General features: G+C 44.6%; 1 protein-coding gene across 12 annotated transcripts in view; it reads right to left on the bottom strand.

The window, feature by feature from the left end:
- LOC110522246 (androgen-induced gene 1 protein) overlaps window positions 1-15,749 on the bottom strand; it is a 57,956-nt gene that overhangs the window by 6,490 nt on the left and 35,717 nt on the right. The window lies entirely within an intron of this gene.

The raw sequence follows: 15,749 nt of genomic DNA, 5'->3' as shown, positions 1-15,749 counted from the left end.
ATAGTTTTATGTTAATGTGAATGGTAATGGCTCGGCCCATATAACCATGTGGTGAGAATGTAATTCACTGTGCTTTGGTCAGCGGCATGTGGGCAGCCTTTATGCTGGGACGTTAAAACAAAGCTTACAGTGCTCCAATGGTACTTATCTCATAAAAAGATCATTGGAGGACCCTGTCTGGCCTCTCCATGTATGTATTACTTACACCCGTCGCTAGATGGCAGCCTTCTTACATTCAGACCAACAGAAAAGTCTCCTCCCACACCTGTCTAGCCTCAGTTGACCCAATGTACACCACATCACATCAGTGGCTATAAATGAGCCATGTTCCAATCTAACCTGTTATTTAAATACCTGACATGTTGGCTTGACGCATCTCTGCCGAGAAACAGTGGTTTTTACCCTCAACTCCTCATTAATGTGCTAGTAAGTGTTATTCAGTGGTATTTATTACACATCTTACTGGCCTCTCACCACACTACAGCAGAACAGAACCTATTCTACCATGTCATGGTCACACAAATGAAGCTTTCTAATCACTCTATTGAATTGCACTCACGACACACACACACACACACAGTCCCAGTGAGTATCCCCATGCCATAATGGTTGTAATGCTGTAATCGTGTGTTCCTTATTACGACCTCAGTCACAATGACGAGTATTTCCTCACAGCTGGCCTCTCTCTGTCTCTGTGTCTCTCTCTGTCTCTGTCTGCCTCTCTCTGTCTCTGTCTGTCTCTCTCTGTCTCTGTCTGTCTCTCTCTGTCTCTATCTGCCTCTCTGCCTCTGTCTGCCTCTCTCTCCCTGTCTGCCTCTCTCTGTCTTTGTCTGCCTCTCTCTGTCTCTGTCTGTCTCTGTCTGCCTCTCTCTGTCTCTGTCTGCATCTCTCTGTCTCTCTCTGTCTGTCTCTCTGTCTCTGTCTGCCTCTCTCTGTCTCTGTCTGCCTCTCTCTGTCTCTGTCTGCCTCTCTCTGTCTGTCTCTCTGCCTCTCTCTGTCTCTGTCTGCCTCCCTCTGTCTCTGTCTGCCTCTCTCTGTCTCTGTCTGCCCGTCTCTGTCTGTCTGTCTCTCTGTCTCTGTCTGTCTCTGTCTGTCTCTCTTTGTCTGTCTCTGTCTCTCTCTGTCTGTCTCTCTGTCTCTGTCTGCCTCTCTCTGTCTCTGTCTGTCTCTCTCTGTCTCTATCTGCCTCTCTGCCTCTGTCTGCCTCTCTCTCCCTGTCTGCCTCTCTCTCCCTGTCTGCCTCTCTCTGTCTTTGTCTGCCTCTCTCTGTCTCTCTGTCTCTGTCTGTCTGTCTCTCTGTCTCTGTCTGTCTCTCTGTCTCTGTCTGTCTCTCTCTGTCTGTCTCTGTCTCTCTCTGTCTGTCTCTCTGTCTCTGTCTGCCTCTCTCTGTCTCTGTCTGCCTCTCTCTGTCAATTCAATTCAATTCAATTCAATTCAAGGGCTTTATTGGCATGGGGAACATGTGTTAACATTGCCAAAGCAAGTGAGGTAGACAACATACAAAGTGAATATATAAAGTGAAAAACAACAAAAATTAACAGTAAACATTATACATACAGAGGTTTCAAAACAGTAAAGACATTACAAATGTCATATTATATATATATATATATATACAGTGTTTTAACAATGTACAAATGGTTAAAGGACACAATATAAAATAAATAAGCATAAATATGGGTTGTATTTACAATGGTGTGTGTTCTTCACTGGTTGCCCTTTTCTCGTGGCAACAGGTCACAAATCTTGCTGCTGTGATGGCACACTGTGGAATTTCACCCAGTAGATATGGGAGTTTTTCAAAATTGGATTTGTTTTCGAATTCTTTGTGGATCTGTGTAATCTGAGGGAAATATGTCTCTCTAATATGGTCATACATTGGGCAGGAGGTTAGGAAGTGCAGCTCAGTTTCCACCTCATTTTGTGGGCAGTGAGCACATAGCCTGTCTTCTCTTGAGAGCCATGTCTGCCTACGGCGGCCTTTCTCAATAGCAAGGCTATGCTCACTATGCTCACTCTGTCTCTGTCTGCCTCTGTCTGTCTGCCTCTCTCTGTCTGTCTCTCTGCCTCTCTCTGTCTCTGTCTGCCTCCCTCTGTCTCTGTCTGCCTCTCTCTGTCTCTGTCTGCCTCTCTGTCTCTGTCTGCCTCTCTCTGTCTGTCTCTCTGTCTCTGTCTGTCTTCTCTGTCTCACTCCCGTTCACTCTTTGACCATAATGACATAATCTATCTAACTACAGTATATACCCGTGTCAGACCATCGGACACATGCTGCATTTGTCACATTTCAAAGTTAATCTATGTTACACTTACCTTTCTAGATTACCTCCATTTTCTTAGTGAGACAACTGGGGACATCTGTATTCATTTACATAAACTACAATCTGTTTGTAATTTGTTGTTGGTACGATAACAAGATTAAGACAAACTGACTGTTGATCTTGGAGATGAACAATAGAATTTCATACGCCTTAAATCTTTCAACCAGCCACATTTCTGGGAAGAGTGTTAGGCAAGCAACGTTCCAGTGACCTAAACCGCCAACCGTTGACTGTTAGGAAGAAACTAGAGATTGAGAGTTGAAGGCACCTCGTTAGCCCACCTAAAGCTAACGTGTCGCTGTTAAAGCCTGGGAGTGAGCCATGACACTCGGCAGATCTATGCAGCTGCTGCAGGTGCAAATAATAATGGTAAGAAGTCCCTCATCTCCTCAGAGACATTACGTCCTCCCTGTCAGGAGACAGAGAAGAGCTCTTCCGCTGCTCTACTCTACTCTCCTGGATCTGAAAGTGCTCTTGCCTGCTGTTTTATCTATCTGTCTTTCCCTCACTTGTTTTCAATCTCTCAATCTCCTCTTTCTCTAATAGAAAAAAAACTTAGACATTGACACTCTTTTTCAGACAAACAAAAAAAAGTTGAGGCAAGAATAACCTCTAGATTTACAGTATGGGTTTACTTGAGCACTAATGGCTATCACCTACAGGCCAATCAGGATTAGGTGGAGTGATCCAGGGGAAAGAGTTTGGTTAGCACTGCTGAGAAGAGTTCTCCCACAACAGACTCAGGCCAGTGAAGGAACCGGGTTTTGACACAAGATCCAAGAACAACCCTCCCTGCCAGTGCTCACACGTAATCTCCTTTGACTTGCCACATGAAAACCTTGTCCATGATGAGCTTTGCTCTCATGCTCCCTGACAATGCTTCTTCATTCATGCAATGGAGAGGTCTATGATTTCCATTGAACATGTTGCTTGGCAGATGCCCTGGTCCACAGCGAAGATACCCTGGAAGCTACTCAGGCTCTCCGTTTCCCCACAGAGCAATTAGGGTCAAATTCACAGCTGTAGCCTGGTTGGGATTTGAACCCGACACCCTGCGGTCAGGAGTGCGAGACCTCAGCTACTGGTGCTTCTATTTTCATTGTTGTCTGCTACTGCTATCCAAGTGCTGGGGGAGTATTTTGAAGACCTCTGAGTGTATGTTATGCAAAGCATCGTAATTACCATAACCACACACAATGGACAGCCAGAGAACAAATAAATAGACAATAAGAGAGAGCATTTCTAAACCCACAACGTCTCTGGCCTTTCCATTTGTGTCAGACTGATTCAGTTACATAACAGACTGTCCATGCACAAATGAACTGGTTCCAGTAGTCTTTGTGGCAATGACTGTAAGTGACAAAGGGGACATACGTAGGCGTACATACGTATGCACAAACACTGGGGATTCGGTGGCTTTTCTTAACCCCCCCCCCCCCCCCCCCCAATGTTGAGTTACCCTGCAGTAGGTTACTAACACTGTGAGGTGAGAGCGACCCTCTCCTCCACCTCCTCTGTCACATATGGAGCATATGGAGCATGAATTATTGGCTGGGCTCTCAGTTCCCTTTCTAATCAGGGCCAATAAAGACGCCGGACATGCTTAAGTAATTTCTCCCTGTGCACATAGTGTCATGAGCTATCCCCCTTGTCCCCTCCCTCCCAGGCCAGGCCACATGTGTGTGTGTGCTGCCATCAGGGCATTGTGGGATTGTTTACGACAGTTATTTTGCTGTGGCAGGATGGGATGCCTGCTGGACTGGTGGAGGGCTCCCAGAGGGTATAGGGTGACAGAAAGAGTACTCCCTCACAAGGAGTCCCTCACAAGAGCTGCTCCACGCCACACTCTGAGCAGCTCCCAGTCAACAGAGGGCTCACATGTCCCCATAGCCCCTATTTCCCTGTCAGCAAGCAACCCCCCCCCATCATGTTTTATTTTAGACTTGTTTTTTCGCCCCCCCCCCCACATTAATCTAACGTGGCAGTCTCTCTCTCTCTCTCTCTGACCACCAGATTGAGGAGCTCTCAGATGCTTGTGGTTAAGACTGGATGCCAGCACTGTCTGTGGAAAATCCCCTCTTACAAAACAAGCGCAATTCACTCAAGCGGTCCAGGGCTAAAACAGGATAGGCCATGTCAAAAAACAAACAAATAGAAAGAGCAGAGAGGAGCGGGTTCACGTTGCTCCGAAAATGGCAAGTAGTAGATGAGAAATTAATGTTTTAGTGAGTCGTGTCAAGACTATCTCATTATGCGTTGAGGAGCCAGTGTTCAGTATCACACCTCACCTGCTGCCACATGATCACAGATGTTTGGAAATGTACTGCAAAAGCAGAGACACACTCAAGGAGTTTGTCATTTGAACAAAATAACAAATTGTGTTTTTCTAACCAACTTACTCACGCAGTAAGCTTTACACCGGCTTTGGGAACAATGGGCAAAAAAAGCAAGCTGTGAAACGGCCATCGTTCACTGGGTCGAGATTAGTAAATATTTCCCAGTTGTCAAGGATGAGCTAGTGAGCCAGCTATGCACCCGTTTTAATGACAGGGTTTGGACGGGGGAACTTAACCTAGTAACTTTTCCAGGCTCAATGTGGCCGGAGACTCAATCATGATATTGTACACCCCTGCGCCTCCGACTGCCCTGAAATATTAGCGTCCAGAAAAATGGACCTGCAATTATCGATATTTTTTAAGTAATCCCCCAGCAGTCTGCAAACCAGAAGGAAATAGCAGAGCAGAGAACACTTCAAACGGGAAAGGATTGTTTTCCTGGCAGAGAATCAATACCATTGAACACTCATTTTTTTTTCTCTCTCTCACTCTTTCTTTCTGTTTTTCTTTCTTTCTCTCTCTCTCACTCACTCACTCACTCACTCACTCACTCACTCACTCCCTCTCTGGCTTGTTGGAGAAGCTGGGTTTGTTCTCTCCAGCTAACTGAATCTGTCTCTCTCAGACACCGTGCACATCTGTTCTCCCACTTCACACACAACTGGCCCAGGCAGCAAGGTAGAATCAGATTTTTTTCAGCTAAATCTCCCGTCAAAATGTTCCCCCACGGTAAGCATCTGCACGGCAGGGAGGGCTCTGAGAGCACTACATTAAAATGTTTAACAATGAGTTGCCTCTCTGTTTTCACTTAAATAAGGTCAGTCAGGAGCGAGTCAGAGCTGTGGCTTTAAGAAAGGCCTTCATTTCTGCTGAGTCTGCAGATGTCCATAGCCCTCATCATCTTGTTAGAAAGTTAAAAAAACAAACATCAAACGCAGACTCAAATATCAATGATCTTTTCTGCAGTGCTGTTATTTAACCCTCCGACACTGGAAGAGGTGTCTCTGATGACGGGGAGCAGCTTCGTGCCCCTACAGGCCCCTTCAGCTCACCACCACTGTGTGTATGTGTCTGTGGCACCAGAGGCAGTAGCCAGGCCAGCGGGTGATGAGAGCTGTGTTAGAGCGGGCCCACGGCCCTCCCGGAGAGTAGCTGTCAGCTGGACACCTGTCGACCATGGATACCTGCCACCTCCCTGCCTCAGCCCTCTAACATGCAGCCTGGGATAGTGCTGGCATTCACAGGGCCTCTTCCAAAAATACCCAGCACGGCTAAACACAAACCCCATGTTATCTTATCTTGTGTATGAGAATGCTAAGAGTGGACCTCGTTCATTATAATGGCCCCTCTGTGATATCAAATGTTATGTCACATGCGCAGAATACAACTGGTGTGAAATAAATGCAACTTTACCGTGAAATGCTTGGTTACGAGCCCTTCACAACAATGCAGAAGATAAAGATACAAATATAATAGTAACACGAGCAATTATATACACAAGAATGGAGCTATATTCAGGGAGTACTATTACCAGATAAATGTGCAGGGGTACGAGGTATTTGAGGTAGATATGTACATGAAGGCAAGGCCAATTGACTAAATAATAAGAGTAAAATAAAGAACAGGGTAGCAGCAGCATATGATGAGTGTAAAAGTGTGTGAGTGTGCATGTGTGTATGAGTGTTTCTGTTGTGTAGGTCTGTGTGTGTGTGCATACAGTTGAAGCCGGAAGCCGTCTTGTTAACAAACTATAGTTTTGGCAAGTCAGTTAGGACATCTACTTTGTGCGTGACACAAGTCATTTTTTCCAACAATTGTTTACAGATGAATTATTTAACTTAATAATTCACTGTATCACAATTCCAGTGGGTCAGAAGTTGACATACACTAAGTTGACTGTGCCATTAAACAGCTTGGAAAATTCCAGAAAATTATGGTTTAGAAGCATCTGATAGACTAATTGACATCATTTGAGTCAATTGGAGGTGTACCTGTGGATGTATTTCAAGGCCTACCTTCAATCTCAGTGCCTCTTTACTTGACATCATTGGAAAATCAAAAGAAATCAGCCAAGACCTCAGAAAAAAAATTGTAGACTTCCACACGCCTGGTTCATCCTTGGGAGCAATTTCCAAACGCCTGAAGGTACCATGTTCATCTGTACAAACAATAGTACGCAAGTATAAACACTATGGGACCACGCAGCCGTCATACCGCTCAGGAAGGAGACGCGTTCTGTCTCCTAGAGATTAACGTAATTTGGTGCGAAAAGTGCAAATCAATCCCAGAACAGCAGCAAAGGACCTTGTGAAGATGCTGGAGGAAACAGGTACAAAAGTATCTATATCCACAGTAAAACAAGTCCTATATCGACACAACCTGAAAGGCCGCTCAGCAAGGAAGAGGCCACTGCTCCAAAACCGCCATAAAAAAAACAGACTATGGATTGCAACTGCTCATGGGGAAAAAAATCGTACTTTTTGGAGAAATGTCCTCTGGTCTGATGAAACAAAAATAGAACTGTTTGGCCATAATGACCATCGTTATGTTTGGAGGAAAAAGGGGGATGCTTGCAAGCCGAAGAACACCATCCCAACCTTGAAGCACGGAGGTGGCAACATCATGTTCTGGGGGTGCTTTGCTGAGGAGGGACTGGTGCACTTCACAAAATAGATGTACCATGAGGAAGGAAAATTATGTGGATATATTGAAGCAACATCTCAAGACATCAGTCAGGAAGTTAAAGCTTGGTCACAAATGGGTCTTCCAAATGTACAATGACCCCAAGCATACTTCCAAAGTTGTGGCAAAATAGCTTAAGGACAACAAAGTCAAGGTATTGGAGTGGCCATCACAAATCCCTGACCTCAATCCTATAGAAAATTTGTGGGAAGAACTGAAAAAGTATGTGCGAGCAAGGAGGCCTACAAACCTGACTCAGTTACACCAGCTCTGTCAGGAGAAATGGGCCAAAATTCACCCAACTTATTGTGGGAAGCTTGTGGAAGGCTACCTGAAATGTTTGACCCAAGTTAAACAATTTAAAGGCAATGCTACCAAATACCTATTGACTGTATGTAAACTTCTGACCCACTGGGAATGTGACGAAAGAAATAAAAGCTGAAATAAATCATTCTCTCTACTATTATTCTGACATTTCACATTCTTAAAATAAAGTGGTGATCCTAACTGACCTAAGACAGGGAATTTTTTACTAGGATTAAATGTCAGGAATTGTGAAAAACTGAGTTTAAATGTATTTGGCTAAGGTGTATGTAAACTTCTGACTTCAACTGTATGTAGTGAATGTGTGTGGGTTTTTTGTGGGAGTGTCAATGTAGTGTGTGTGAGTGAGTGTGTGTATATGGTTTGTATATATATCCTAGGGAAATGTCAGTGCAGGTAGTTCGGGTAACATTAATTGACTTTTTAGCAGTCTTATGGCTTGGGGGTAGAAGCTGTCTCCGAGCCTCTTGGTCTGAGAGCCCGATGCTTTGGTACCATTTGCCGGATGATAGCAGAGTGAACAGTCTATGGCTTGGGTGGCTGGAGTCTTTGGCAATTTTTCGGGCCATCCTTTGACATCGCCTGATATAGAGGTCCTGGAGGGCAGGGAGTCGGCCCCAGTGATGTACTGGGATGTCTGCACCACCCTCTGTAGCGCTTTGCGGTCAAGGGTGGTACATTTGCCATTCCAAGCAGTGACGCAGCCAGTCAAGATGCTCTCGATGGTGCAGCTGTAGAACTTTCTGAGGATCCGAGGGCCCATGCAATACAAATATTCCGCCTCCTGAAGGGGAAGAGGCACTGCTGTGCCCTCTTCACGACTGTGCGGGTGTGTGTGGATCTTGTAATTTCCTTGATGTGGACGCCAATGAATTAGAAGCTCTCGACCCACTCCACAGCAGCCCTGTCAATGTGGATGGAGGGGGGGGAGGGGGGCGTGCTCTCCCCTCTTTCTCCTGTAGTCCACGATCAGCTCATTTGTCTTACTGACGATGAGGGAGAGGTTGTTGTCCTATCACATTACATATGGAATTGATTGTAGTATCAGATGGACCTCTAATTGTGACATCACACTGTTGTCTGATGGGCTATATTAAAAATCTGCTCCATGCATCGAACAACAACACATGCTCGTCTGTGTGACTGACTACCATCCTGACACGTGCTGTGCGGATTTGCGGTTCACCTGCTATTTTTACAAGTCTGTTGTGATGCGCAACTCTTTTAGCGTAACTATAGAGGACAGAGAACGCTCTCAAACGCTCTCAGAATTTGGCCGCTCCCTGGTTCGCTCATCTGCGCTCAGAAACCCGTTTCTGGAATCCTGAACCGAACAAATTTCAGCAGATGTGAAAACCTTTGAGCGACGGCCAACATCTCCTAAACCAAATAAGCAAGTCTAAGTTGACGGGGAGAGGCTCTCTGCTGAGTAGCTAATGATGCCAGGTTATTTTGTTCTTCTGCACTCCTCCACAACACTCCCACCATCCCCTCCCTCTGTTTTCCCTCCAACGTCTGTGTGTGATATAAAGAACAGTTCATGGCAGGCCCACAAGGTTTCCGTGAAAAATGTTACACCGTGTTTTAATACGCTCCTCTTGGTTTTACGGGTCTTCCCAGGACGAAGCTCTAAACAGGAAGATTTTCTCGAGAGGCATTGTTTTCCTCCAGCTTGAGAAGTCGGGCTTAACCTAATGTACATTTCAGGCGGGGTGTGTGTCTGTGTGAAGGGGTGGGAGTTTAGGGGTGGAGGGAGGAGATAGGCAGGAAGCATTAGCTGGCGTTTTTATGACACAGAGGTACAAAAATGCACCTCTTGGGAGAATCTTGACGGATATTGTCCGAGGCATGAGAAACAGTACACAGAGACTTTTGATATGATGACTACAGAGCAGAGGTTAAAGATGTCCTGTGTCATACAAAACATACATACATTGAAACAAGCAACAATATCTCCTTCCTTATCCACTGAAAATGATGGCATTTGACTTCCCCTCAACATCTAATTACATTGAAGCATAATCAGTGTGGAGAAATGAAAGCTAGGGCCGTTTGGTTATCCCACTGGGGATTGGATTGCTGTGTAATGTCTCCCATTAGGAAGGAGAGAAGAGGATGATTGCATTGTACGACAGATAGGAGCCAGATGTCTCACAGGATGTATAAATCTGAAGCATCCGTTTAGAACATCTTCTCACCACCAAATATGGTGATGAGAGGAAGTCCAGTGGCGGGAAGTGGGAGGAGATGGAGCTAGATGAAACTTGGCTGACTCTCTGCTTATTCTCTCATCGATTAAATATTAAATCTCAATGCAGTTTTCTGTTCCCAAAACCTAAAATATGTTACGAACAGAGCGCAGTTTTTTAGACTTCACTTGACCCTTTGTACAAGTTTTAAAAATTGTATTGTTTAGAAGTGCAAGGGCGTTTTGAGTTATTGCACACGTGGCATTTAGAGTAGGCATTCCCTAACGGAAATATGCAAATACATGCTAGAATGCCCCAATGGAATCTCGCTAGCTGGTGCTTGGCTCTGCCCACCTGCTTGCTTGTCATGCCCAGTATGCTTCATTTGTTCCCATTGGAAACAATGCAATGATATATCTTGAGTTAGTTACCAGTATCTTTGATTGTACTATATGGGAGCAGAACACTGGGCTCTGCTGGCAGTCTTGATGTGATTATCTCATGTTATGACAGGTTGTCCTGGATAAAAATGCCTGGCACCAGTGTTAGGGCTTCCCTGGGCTAGAGTGGGCACGCTGTGTAGTGATGATGTGCCTAACTCTTGATGCCAGCTGGGGCCATGACCTTTGACCTAACCCTGAGGACAGGACAGGCCAGTTGGGAGAGGCCTGTACTGGGATGGAGGGATTAAATAGGAAGGGAAAAGGGGTGAAGGAAGGCCACCCTCTAGAATAGTAGAGTTATCAATCACAGGCTAGATAGCACCTCTGGCCTTGTGTTGTCAACGATGCCTCTTACCATTCTCAATGATTTGTTGTGACCTGACTGTCTTTACTGGGCGTTAATCACAATGAAACTGGCCCATTCTGCTCTCTGGAAGAACCTGGGGCAGCTTATTCCTAAAATAACGTACGCCTGCCTTTCTCTTATTCTTCACTCGTCTTCTCCTCCCTCTGCCATCCCAGCCCCGACTGAGCATGTCTTACGTAAGACTGGGTTACACTATGTCCTTCGTGAGATACTGAACACCTGCCAGTAATAACATACAGATCCCATCTGTCACTTTCCAGATTTTCTAAAAGGCTGCAGGTAGTAAGCGTGTAAAAGTGAACACTTACATGACTGTATAATGGCAGACAGACAAAACATGAACAAGCAGTGGAAAATGAAGCAAGGTACAGCAAGTGTGGTTTTGGGTTTGGTTGTTACATACATGCTCAGTCAGGTTATGGGACAGTGTTATGCACTCTCAAGTACCCTGGTATGTCTAATGAAGCGCAATGATTATACCCAGCTACCTTTAATACCTCTACGGTTCCTACTACTAGACTGCAATCCAGAGACATACACCGCTGTGCTGCTATCTCGTCACACCTAACATCTTATATTACAACGCCCCACAAAAGAGTTATCTACATTATGACACTACATGGAGAATTCTGTGGGACTGCCCTGAGTGATGGGCCTAGTCATCAGATAACGCAAGGAACACTAGGCCCTATAACAAGTCGAAATGATATATGTCAAGGTACAAATGTCGGAGGACCCACAATTGCCTTTATACCTGCAATAAAAAAATGTGTCATGTCAGCTAATAAACTTTGATTCATGTGCCAGGCAGCTATGGACAATGCCCACCAGAGGGCAATCTTATTTCAGCTGCCTCTGTCTTACCTGGACTGTAACAGTGAGGTGTTTTATCAGTCCAAGACAGAGGAAGCACCACAGAGTTCCGAACATGACTGAATGATTTAGGTGGGAGGTGCAGTACTGTAACAATGGGGGAAGTCTGGTTAACAGTGGGCTACGCCTAGCTACGTCTTTCTCATTATGAATGGGGTGTTCGCCTCATCTGTGTTTGCGTTCTTGAGGTTGCACCTAAAACAGCTTGGGATCCAAGTGTGCATACGGTACGAAATGTGAAGTCTACAAGAGTTCTGAAAAACAGTCGACTTAACACAAACACTTCTGTTTCTCGTAGTAAAAGTGTCTTCTCTTTGGTCTGGGTAATAGCATTGGTTGAAGTTACACTACATAAACTACTGCAGTTTAAAGATCATTTATAGGACTTCCTACACTCCTGCCCAAATCCATGTAACGCACCCAGAAAGGTCACATCTCTGTTAGAGATGCAAAAAAGCACAAAGGATGTTGTGGTCCTGTGATAAACTGACACCGTTCTGGGATTATGTGCTGTATGTGCTGTCATTTCATTGTGTCTAGGACTTTATATCCATCCATCTCCACAATTATGTCTGTTGGGAAATGTTAATATTGGTGAACAATATCAGAGTAAGTTTTGTGATCTAAGTCCAATTGCTGCAAAAATAACAAAGTGGAGGACTGAACTATCTAGTGATGCCGCTGGGTTTAGTCAGTTATGAAGTTAAACAAAAAACGGAGGTATTTGACAAAATGTGGAAACCGTATGTTGATCACCTTGGGGAATGTGTTGTATAGTGGCCATTTTGTTTGTGTGTTGTGTTGTGTTTGTGGTGCGCCGTGGAAAAACAATAAAAAACACATTGTCAACATTTTTTAAATAAAATACAACTAAAAGGAAAAGAACTTGAAAGCTGTCTGGGACTGTATGTAGCTCCTTAGGTGTTGGTAAACCAAACATGTCATTATCAACAATGTGGACACCATTAGAGTGCATTGGAAGCCTGAATCATCCTAGCAGTATATTGGAAGGGATGTTGATCGGTCGTAGCCCTACTAAGAGAGACCTCTACTTTCACAAGAGTTACAGTAGGGACTGTTAAGTCTTACTTTAAATGGATATCTCCTCTGTCCCAGTCTTAAATTCCAAAGTCACAGCAGGGGCTTACAGTTAGAGACAATCTTCTCCTCTGCGAAAGGCCTATTCCACATTTGTCTGTGGGCACTGCTATTTTCCACTCTTAACGACTGCCTGCAAATCCAGCACAAGGAATTGGACTGAAACGCCGCAAATAGTTCAGAGACAGTTTAAGAGGCAGTCTACAGAGTTTACAGCTTCTTCAGTCCAATCACTGTACTAACTTCGAAACTAATGAGAGACAGTCAGGGAGAAAAATCGCATTAGATAGATAAACAGACGGGAATGAGGAGGGGATATTGAAAATGCACGTATAACTACATTGTTGGTACAACCATGTGTGACAAACTCTTTCAAATAATCCAAATGCATTTCCACTGGCACATGACAAAGGAACATAGAGAGGGAACACACGCAGAGTTAAAGAGGAGGGACATGAATAGTTGATGTTGGGCGAATCAGAGAGCTGCTCTTATGAAAAGGGTGCTGTGGTGTATCACATTGTCTCTCCGGCTTTACACTTGGCAGCGCAACTAAAGGCCTGGCCAACATAGGGGGTGTTTACCAGGGATAATCATTCATAAAGGCCCCAGTGCACAATGAGGTCCATCTCAAGGCACAGTGTCATTTAAATGTCCCCTGAAGCGACCTGCTGAATTAAATATAAGGTGGCCCAGACAGAGCGAGAGATGGATAAAGGCTTCCTTCTAATTCCACAGGGGCCGAACAAGAATACCTTCAAACTTGCAACTTGCTTGTTTAGTCAGTTTCTGTCTCTCTCATTGTTGTTTTTGAGAACCGGGACATTGGTATCGAGTTCCATCCCTACACGTATCCCTCTGGGGAAATGTGAGATGTTTACTTCCGTGTTGACGCGCGTTGAGCTGCTTTGAACCTGGGCTGTGGGAGATGGCTGGCATTAACATTACAGTAGAGACAGAGAGGCCCTCTGTGACAGCCCTCTTTCGGCAGCCCACTAATTACATAGTGGAGATGTGGATTATTGTCAAAGTGAGTTTGACGCAGGTAAACTGCCTCCTGATGGTTCGGTGGAACTCTCGCAGTGAACGCGTGACACCGAACTCTTCAAGTGGCGATGAAATGACTCTGCCCTAATTGTCACAGCCACATTAAGGGAGTCCTGTTAAGCTTGTCAAACATGCAGCACCGGGTTTGACAACATCAAAACGTGTGCTGAGGAAAACTGTCCCATCTATTCCCACTTTGGTTGCAAATGCTCCGGAATTCACACTGGTTTATATTCTCTGCCTTTGTGTAAATTCTTGAAGGCAAATCTCTTGACGGCAGATCTGCACTTTCCATGGCACACTTTTCAAGTCACGTCTCGCTTTACTTTGTGAACTTGAAATGAATATTCAGGGAGGGATATTCTGCATAAATGAACAGAACGTTACTAGGTTATTCAGTGGGATATAATTTTGACAGTACTACACGCTGTACCAACAGCATCGTAATCAGACCACTCCTTACAGAGTCTATAAAACATTTCTGTCTTCTCTTTGTGCATTCCCTGAATAAACGTTATCTCTACGGCTGTGTGCAGCAGTGCACTGTGTCAGGGACTGTGTCCGGATGGTCTGTCGTATCTCCCACCCAGAGAGAAAGATGAGACCGGGTTTCTATCAACACCTCGCTCCCTGTGTGCACCAAGGCTTCATTGTGTGGTAGACAGGGTGCAAAATACCTCCCGACCGCCTTCCTTTGCTATGTTAGATCCCACCGCCTGCCGGTGTATTTGAATCTTCAAAACAGCCGCCACGTGATAAGCAGTGTGAGGAGGAGATATATATATACATATACCGTTCAAAAGTTTGGGGTCACTTAGAAATGTCCTTGTTTTTGAAAGAAAAGCAATTTTTTTTGTCCATTTAAAATAACATCAAATTCATCAGAAATACAGTGTAGATATTGTTAATGTTGTAAACGACTATGTTCCGACTCTGTCCCTCCTGTGTTCCAATGGCACGTTGCGTTAGCTAATCCAAGTTTATCATTTTAAAAGGCTAATTGATCATTAGAAAACCCTTTTGGAAGTATGTTAGCACAGCTGAAAACTGTTGTTCTGATTAAAGAAACAATAAAACTGTCCTTCTTTAGACTAGTTGAGTATCTGGAGCATCAGCATTTGTGGGTTCGATTACAGGCTCAAAATGGCCAGAAACAAAGACCTTTCTTCTGAAACTCGTCAGTCTATTCTTGTTCAGAGAAATGAAGGCTATTCCATGCGAGAAATTGCCAAGAAACTGAAGATCTCGTACAACGCTGTGTACTACTCCCTTCACAGAACAGCGCAAACTGGCTTTAACCACAATAGAAAGAGGAGTGGGAGGCCCCGGTGCACAACTGAGCAAGAGGACAAGTACATTAGTATCATTAGTTGCAAAGAAATAGCCATATCTCAGACTGACAAATAAAAATAAAAGATTAAGATGGGCAAAAGAACACAGACACTGGACAGAGGAACTCTGCCTAGAAGGCCAGCATCCCGGAGTCGCCTCTACACTGTTGACGTTGAGACTGGTGTGAAGATGGTGTGGTGTGAAGATATATATATATATATATATATATATATATATATATATATATATATATATATATATATATATATATATATACACATACACACACACAGTGTTTATACAGGGCTGAACCAGGCCACACTCTCTTGCTCTGTAGTGAACTGTAATAGCACTCACAGGCCAGGCTGCCAAACAGTAACAGGGTTCGGTCACTCTCTCCTCATACCGAGGGGAGCTGGAGACAGTTGCCGTGGCAGCGGGGGTAAACAAACAAATGCGGTACCATGAAATGCAGGAAAATAGTTACTGTGGAGTAATAACTCTGCTGCTGCAGTCGTCACCCGTCCGGTGCTCAGCACTCACATACTGTATCTGGAGGCTTTGCATATCATGAATTGTTTTCAGCTGTTGGACCCGTTGTGGGTTTTCTCTGGGGTCAGCCTTTAGTAAAATAGTTAGCAGGACTGGAGGCCAGATCACCTTCTGTGAGTGTCTGTTCTGGGTTAAACTCATGTTGGTCCACATGATTGTTGAGGCGCGGGGTAACATCTCGTCCTGAC

Source organism: Oncorhynchus mykiss, chromosome 4, assembly GCF_057628025.1.
Source record: "Oncorhynchus mykiss isolate SJ-2025 chromosome 4, ASM5762802v1, whole genome shotgun sequence".
Lineage (NCBI taxonomy): Eukaryota > Metazoa > Chordata > Actinopteri > Salmoniformes > Salmonidae > Oncorhynchus > Oncorhynchus mykiss.
Note: the sequence above shows the minus strand (reverse complement) of the source record. Positions and strands in the feature narration are given on the sequence as shown.